Raw genomic sequence first — 8,548 nt, 5'->3', positions numbered from 1 at the left:
CTGTGAAGCTCCTGATTTCCCCTTCAATTTTGATTGATAGTCTTGCTGGATAGAGTATTCTTGGATTCAGTCCTTTGCTTTGCATCACTTTGTATACTTCATTCTATTCCCTTCTAGTTTGGTATGTTTCTGTTGAGAAATCATTTGATAATGTGATGGAGGATCCTTTGTAGGTAATTTTCTGTCTCTCTCTTGCAGCTTTTAATGATCTCTCTTTGTCATTAACATTTGCCATTGTTATTATGATGTGTCTTGGTGTGGGTCTTTTGGGATTCATCTTGCTTGAGACTCTCTGTACTTCTGTGACTTTTTTTGTCCCCATATCAGGGAAGTTTTCTGTCATTTCTTCAAATAGATTCTCTAGTCCTTGTTGCTCTTCTTGTCCTTCTGGAACACCTATTATACATATGTTACTTTGTTTTGTGTTGTCCCAAAGCTCCCTTAGGCTCCCCTCTGCTTTTTAATTTTTTTATCCAGTTGGTGTTCAGATTGGGCTTGTTTCTCTACCTTATCTTCTAACTCACTAATTCGGTCCTCGGTTTCTTCTAGTCTGCTATTGCAACCTTCCATAGTATTTTTTTATTGTAGCTATATCACTTTTTATTTCTTCCTGATTTTTGCATAGGTTGTTGATTTTCTTGTCAATCCAGTTCATGAACTGTATGACCATTACTCTGAATTCTTTTTCTGTCATATTGCATGCCTATGTTTCACTTATATCCTTTCTTGGAGATGCCTCTTTTTCTTTTCTCTGCAGATTTTTTCATTGTCTCCCCATTCTAACTATCACCAGAAAGTCCAAAGGCTGAGTTGTGGGGGCCTGAGACATGTGCAGTGGGACCACCACTCCATCTGAGTGTCACTGAAGAGTTCCGACACCGAGACATGTGGCTGCAGTGGGTCGGTGGGTGCCACACACGCCAAGAATCAGAGTCACCGGCACTCAGTGCAGCCTTGTGCAAGGACCTAGAATCACAGACCCCACATGTGCAGAGCTGAAAAAAAAAAGTCCCTGCGGGCATGCACCAAAAAATAGAGTTCCCTAGCATGTGCCAGGAGTCAGTCCCCATGTGCACACGCTGATAATCGAGTATCAGAGTCTCTCGTGCTTGGTGCAGCTTTGCGCTGATAATCAGGGTCCCTGTGTGCACATGCACCAAGATTTAGAGCAGGGGTCCTCAAACTACGGCCCACGGGCTACATGCAAGTACAAATATTGTATTTGTTCCCATTTTTTTTTACTTCAAAATAAGATATGTGCAGTGTGCATAGGAATTTGTTCATAGTTTTTTTTTTTAAACTATAGTTCGGCCCTCCAACGGTCTGAGGGATAGTCAACTGGCCCCCTGTTTAAAAAGTTTGAGGACCCCTGATTTAAAGTCACTGGCGCTCAGTGTGTGTGCACTGAGTATTCGGGATCCCATCCATGCGATGAGAAACAGAGTCCCGGCGTGTGAGCACTGAGAGTCAAGTCACTGATGCTCAGTGCTGCCTTTTGTGGCGGTGGGTTCAGGAGGACTGCGTGCTCAAAAGGCACAACTTTGGTGTCCGGTGGTTGGTAGCTGTGAATTGGGAAGACTCCATTTTTGCTTCTGGGACCTTACGCCCTTGGTTGGATTCATGTGCACCCAGAGGCAGCAAATAGAGGCACCCAGGGGCTGTTTTCCAGGATGGAGCACTCAGAGGGTCCCTAGCCCTGAAGCTGTGTGACCCGCGGTTTCTGTGTGCAGGCAGCCGGGAAGGGATTAGTCCCAATTTCTACTGCTGGGGCGTGTGACTTGTTTGGATAAAAGCACACCCAGCAGGGGCTCACAGCGGCACCCAAGAGCTGCCTTTGGGGCAGTGGATTCAGGAGGCCTACAAGCTGGAAAGGCACGACTGTGGTGTCAGGCAGCCAGGTAGGGGGAAATCACACTTACTGCTGTGAGAGCCATGCACCCTTGCAGGTGGGAGTCTTAGGGTCTGCAAGTCTGCGGGCAGGGCAGCAAGATTTTGACTGGAGTGGCTATAGGGTTGCCGGCAGTGTTCAAGGCCAGTCTTGGAAATGTTGTGTGGACTCTGTGGTAAACATTAACTTTGTGTGGACTCTGTGGTAAACATTAACTTCCCATCCAGCCTCAGCCCTACTCCCAGCTCTGTGGGCTGCCCTCCCACCCTCTCTGGAGCACCGCACACACTCTGGAGCTCAGGGGCACCTCAGACCCTAACGGACCCCTCCTGGCACCACCACTGTTTCCACCTTTTCACTTTTTAAAGTAGAATTTATTGAAGCCAAAAAAGTTTTTAATTTTGATGAGATTTTATTTATTTAGTTACCCAATTGCTTGGACTTTTTTGTGTCATATCTATGAAACTGTAGGGGCTAAAAAAATACTAATACTTTCCTCCCACCTTCAAAGTTCTTCTAGCTGGGTTAATAATCAAATTAACAGAAACTGATACACAGGAGAAAATCAAAGTTTGACATTAACAAGAGGAATTCACATAGGCATGAAAATTCCAAAGACAGTGAGGCAACATTGAGTATATATGACATTTTGAACAAAGAAAAGGGGGGAGGGAATGAAAGAGGAATTTACAGGTAGTTGAGGAAGAGCAGAACACACATGACAGGCAAATAAATTCTTGCTAGGCTACTCAGGAAAAATGGGACACAGCTTATCTAGGCTAACAAGCCCCTGCCTGAAGCTATCTTATTTACCATACTTAATTAAAATTAGGTTAATCAAGCTAAGGTCAACATCCCAATATTTTTTTCCTGAGCCAGGTTTATTTTTAACCTGTATCTCTTAGGAAGAAAAGGAGAGAGAGTCATAGTCTTTGTCTGAGTCTTTTGTGTCTTAATAAACAGCTTTAAATCAATATCCAAAAAGGCAAAACGTTTGTTCTCCTTCAAAACCATTGTCTAATCAAGGTTACAAAACTTACTCCTATGCTTTCTTCTAAGACAGTGGTTCTCAACGTTCCTAATGCCGTGACCCTTTAATACAGTTCCTCATGTTGTGGTGACCCCCAGTTTCATTGTTACAAATTGAACATAATTAAAGCATAGTGATTAATCACAAAAAACAATATGTAATTATGTATGTGTTTTCCGATGGTCTTAGGCCACCCCTGTTAAAGGGTCGTTCGACCCCCAAAGGGGTCGCGACCCACAGGTTGAGAACCTCTGTTCTTAGAGGCCTTTTTTTTTTTCTTTTTCTTTTAGCTCTTACATTTAGGTGTCTGATCCTCATTGAATTAAATTGTGTACATTGTGTGAGGCAGAAATCCAACTTTATTCTTTGGCACCCCAAAGAATATCAAATTCTTTGATATTTAGTTATTCAAAGAAAGATTTTTTAATCACTTATATTTAACTAAAAGTGACTTTTTGGTAAAGTTCTTGTGTTCATTCAACAGATATATTTCAACCACATAAAGTGTTGGAGAGACTGAAGTAGGTACTTGGGGATTTAGTAAAAGACAAGACATACTCCTTCTTTGTCTGAATAAAGGTTATATTATAATAATTTTAGGTGCATTTGATTGCAGTATTATCTTTAACAAAAAATAAAATAGAGCAGCCAAGATTATTATCAAAGTTATAATTACTTTTAAGTGATCTGGTTATTTGGTAATAACAAATTTTGATTTGTCCTTGCTAATTAAAGGTGAGAAATACAATTTTAAAATTATAGAAAAATATTAACCATAGATGCCTCTTCTGAAATATCAGATATCATCTAAATATGTTTAATATTACCAGTGTATGACAAATCCTTAAAAAGTGCACCATGAATTTGAAAGTAATATTTTAACTTTAATACAACAGAGATCTAACCAAATGGCTTGAGATTTTAATTAGAAATCTCTATTTTGAGAAGACTTTTCTTAACCTTCTCACTTTTCTAAATACAACTCATATTTTATAACATTTGTATATAACGAGTTCTAATATATAAGAACAAGAAAAATATCTGCATCATAAATTTCACCTGCAACAAATATCACTACATTACTGAGTATTAAACTCTCATAATACCTTGGTTTTAACAGTTACTGAATATTGTAGAGATTTATTTATATTGCATCCTACTTCTTTCTTTTTAAATCAAACACAATAAATCTTTTATTCATAGATGAATACATTTATGTGTAATAAATCAAATTCTAGACAATCAAGATGACATTAACAATATACAGGCCTGATGGATAAGACTATTTGCACAGATTTCAATGTTTTGTAAATAGCATAATTATTGCATAATATACCCTGAATGTACAGTGTTTATAATCTCATTTTTACTACCAACTCTTTCCAGAAAGGATAAATTCTACCTAGTTATACACATAAAGTACTAGGTATCCCAAATTAATAAAGCTTTACTGTATTTGGGGACCATTCTTTGGCTAAGGTACTGACCACTTCAGTCATTTCTTTCCTACTTATGTGTATACACAGTAATTCATGTGCACGTGTTTTTTATATTTTAAAGTCTAATACAGTGTACCATTAGTAACAGGTACACAAACTTGCTGTGTAAAGTTATCCTTTATTTCTATTCTACTGATTTTATTTTTCTACATGAGTTTGTACAACTTCTTCCTAAAGGTATCACAAAGAAAATCATCTGTAAAATGATGTCAGTGACAAATCTAATAGGTAAAATAGTTTCAGTTGGTGAATATTGAGCATATATTTTCTTTTTTGTCTCTCAAAATGGACATCTGACATCTTCCTTTCTCCTTCCCAGTCTCACTATTAACTTATCTGCTTGATAGAACTCTCTCCAAACACTCTGCGTCTCCGTGTGATTGCTGCCTAATCTAATGAGTCAATTCTCCATTTTTAGAAGAAATCAGATTCAAACAAAAAGCCAAAGTTCCCAAGAAATTATGGTGGGAATAAAAAAATTATTTTTCTTCTGTAGAGAGAAATTTGACATAAAATGCTGTTTCCTTCTTAAAAATAAAAGGATAGCATTATTTAAAAATAAAAGAAACCTAGTAAAGCCCAATCTATTATCTTCCTATTTTTATTACATAAATTAATACACTACTCCAAATAGAGAGAAAAAATAAAAGAAAATATAAGAGTCGGTAAGGATGGAAGTGTCAAATTGCTTTGGCTTTTAGTATTATATGTAGATTACTGGTGGAGGGTCAGAAAACTCAGGAGTTTCTCTAAGAGATAAAATAAAGTCCTATTAATATAACAGTGAGTAACAATATAAATTTATTTATAAAACTTTTTAAAACTAACCTTCTCTTTTTTATCTGTACTCTATCTTTTCCACCCCAGATGTCTTCAATTTTCAGTGATTGAAAACTTTGTTTCTTTATACAGAGGTTCGGGTGATAAACTTGGACTACAATAGGCATAGTTGAATATCAAACAATTTTTCAAGAAGAACCATGCATGATATACATACATACAGACAACTCTCACCATTGCCATGAATTATTTTACTCTAATGTAGGAAAATTTTCAGTTGCTAGTTAAGATTTGTTAACGTAAAAAACCATTGAAACCTGTAAAGAATTTTTGTGAGTTTATTTGAGCCAAACTGTCGACATATGCCGGGAAGCAGAACCTCAGAGAATTGAGATAATGCTCCGGAGAATGACAGGTTACATCTGTATTTATACATTGCAATCAAAGGAAAGGGACATAGGTGGGTTACATGAAATTCATTGGTGATAGATTAAGGAGGTAGGATAAAGCAAAGCAGGGAATCCTCTGGGATAGGGTAAAAAGTGAAATGATAGACATATGCTTCTTTTACATGGATACAGGATAGTTTAACATAATTAACAGTTGACAATTAACTTGATAACAATAACAATGAGGGAATGTCCTGGTGCCATTTGTTGTGCCCTGAGGAATCTGGAAAAAAAGGAAGTTACAAGTTACCCAGACATTTCACAGATAAGTTATCTTAGAAGCAAAAAGACAAATGGGCTCAGTAAAGATCTAAGTTGATCTTTGTCAGGGAAAATACTGGCCTAAGACATGACTACCCACCATAACCTGTTTGTAGTTAAATATAATTTTCAGACCATCTTTTATGGTTATTTTAGGGCTTTGAGTTTGCACAACCGCCATGCAGGCCTTCCCTGAGTTTGTCAGGTTAGCATGTGGCCCCTTTCGTCCACAGGTTTCACAATGTATTAATACATTCAGTAACTATTATAATACATTATTTTAATAGAACCCACTGATTTTTTAAAAAATATATTTTATTTATTTCAGAGAGGAAGGGAGAGAGAGATACATCAATGATGAGAGGGAATCATTAATCGACTGTCTCCTGCACGCCCCCTACTGGGGATCAAGCCTGCAACCCGGGCATGTGCCCTTGGCCAGAATGAACACGGGACCCTTCAGTCCGCAGGCCGATGCTCTATCCACTGAGTCAAATCAGTTAGGGCTGAATTTTGTTGATGAAATCAACAGTTACAATGTTTTGTTTTCCAACATTGTCAAAACCTCTTTTTTATAAGCTCTGTTGAATGAATCCTGGCAATAAACAAAGTATTGTACCTTGATTATAGAAAATGTTACACTTTAATAGAAGTTTATGCTTCCTTTTTGTTTGTATGGTACAGGGTCCTTACTTTTAAGATACCTGTTTGAGACTTGGTTAAAATAGCAAAGGAGGAGAGGGGAGAAAAAATGCTGGGTGAATAGGTGGACCTGTCATGTACCTTGTTCCAGGGCCAGACTGGAAATACAAATAAATTGGAGAACACCTGGAATTACCAACTGAGGAGGAGACATATCAAGAAAAGACAGGAAACACCTGGAGACCAGTAGGAAGGACAAAGTCTCGAGAGGAGCTGACTCAGCTTTCAGGGGCAGCAGGTCTGCAAGGCCAAGAGGGAGGAGGGATCTTCTGGCTACAGGAGGGTCTGCCCCCTCAGAAGATAGAGGCCTGGAACCCAGGCTGGGCTCCATAGCCTGGAGCACCAGAGCCGAGACCCATGGCCCACATAGCATATAGCCATGAAAGGTGGCAGGGCTGCTGGCCACAGCAGAATCTGGAGCTGGTACACTCGAGCCATTTGGAGAGAAAGCGATAGTTTCATTTTTTTTTTATTTGTGTGTGTGTGTGTGTGTGTGTGTGTTTTAACCCAGAGCACTGGAGCTTTCATTTGCAGCTACTCACTCCAGGCTTTGTGCAGGGAGGGAGATGCAGACTCAAGGTGCCGAAGGAGAGGCTGGGATGGGAAGCATTGTGGAGAGATGTGGAAAATCAGCAACCAGGAGCATTTGGTCGTAGGCCCCCAAACCAAAATGGCCATTTTTCCTGAGAGGAGCTAGCTGTTCCCAGTAGCTGTAGGGCAGGAAAAGAAAAAAAAAAGAAGAAATAAAAAAGCCCACCCTTGGCGATACAACCTGTCCCACTCTCAAGAGCCCTGCATTTTGAGGTTTTCAGAGGAAACAAAAGCAGAGGCCAAGCCTACACATTTGAACAGTCTCAGAAGCCTCATTAACAGGATTGGAGGAGAGTTCATCTGCCCCACTATCCTGGGAAACAGACTGGTATTTTCTCTGCACTGGAAAGTTGGATCTCCTCTATTTTTCTTTTCAAACATTTTCTTGTCTTCATTTATTTTCCTTCCTTTATTTTAAACTGTTTTCCTTCCACTATTTCCCTAATTATTTATTCTTATTTTCTTTATTTCATATCTGCATCTACATATTCCATCCCCCCTTTTTTGTTGTTTATGCTTTTTTCTTTTATTTTTATTGTTTTATTTTCTCCTCGTATTTTTTTATTTATTTCTTTTTTACTATTCTTGCTCACTTTTCTCTTTCCTAATTCTCTCTTCTCTAGTGGTTGTTTTTATTGGTGCTGTAGGGGTCTTGTGTATGTTTTTTGTTTTTTTTTTCTTCTGTTTTGTGGCTTGTGACATACTTTGTTCTGTTTGGTCAGCACCTTCACAACAGCTCACACAACATGGTCAGAGGGGAACCACATAGTCAGCCAGCCTGGGAGAAAATAACATCCATGAATGGGATGGTAACATTTAACACCCAACTACAACAGGAGAACCCAAATAACTCAAGTGAGGGGCTTTTCTAAGGCACCCAACTCAGGAGACCTAAGAGACTGCACCACTAGGTCCCATAAAACACCTACTACATAAGACAATCTCACAATATCTGGGAGGCATAGCAGTTTGATCTAATACATAGAAACAAAAACAAAGGGGAAGTAAAAATAGAGAGACAAAAAAATAACCCCCAAATGAAAGAGGAGAAATGCCAGAAAAATAACTAAATTAAATGGAAGTAAACAATTTGTCAGCTAAAGAATTCAAAGTAACAGTAATAAGGATGCTCAGACAATTCAATGAGAACTACAAGCAACTTAATGAAAAATATAAGTGTCTTAATGAGAGCTACACCACAATGAAAAGAGAGCTTGAAATAATAAATAAGAATCAATTGGAAATTAGAAATGACATAGCTGAAATAAGATAATACCCTGGAAGGATTCATTAGTAGACTAGAAGAAGCTGAGGACCGAATCAGTGAATTAGAAGACAAGGTAGAAAA

Source organism: Myotis lucifugus, unplaced genomic scaffold (genome assembly GCF_000147115.1).
Source record: "Myotis lucifugus unplaced genomic scaffold, Myoluc2.0 scaffold_13, whole genome shotgun sequence".
NCBI lineage: Eukaryota > Metazoa > Chordata > Mammalia > Chiroptera > Vespertilionidae > Myotis > Myotis lucifugus.
Note: the sequence above shows the minus strand (reverse complement) of the source record.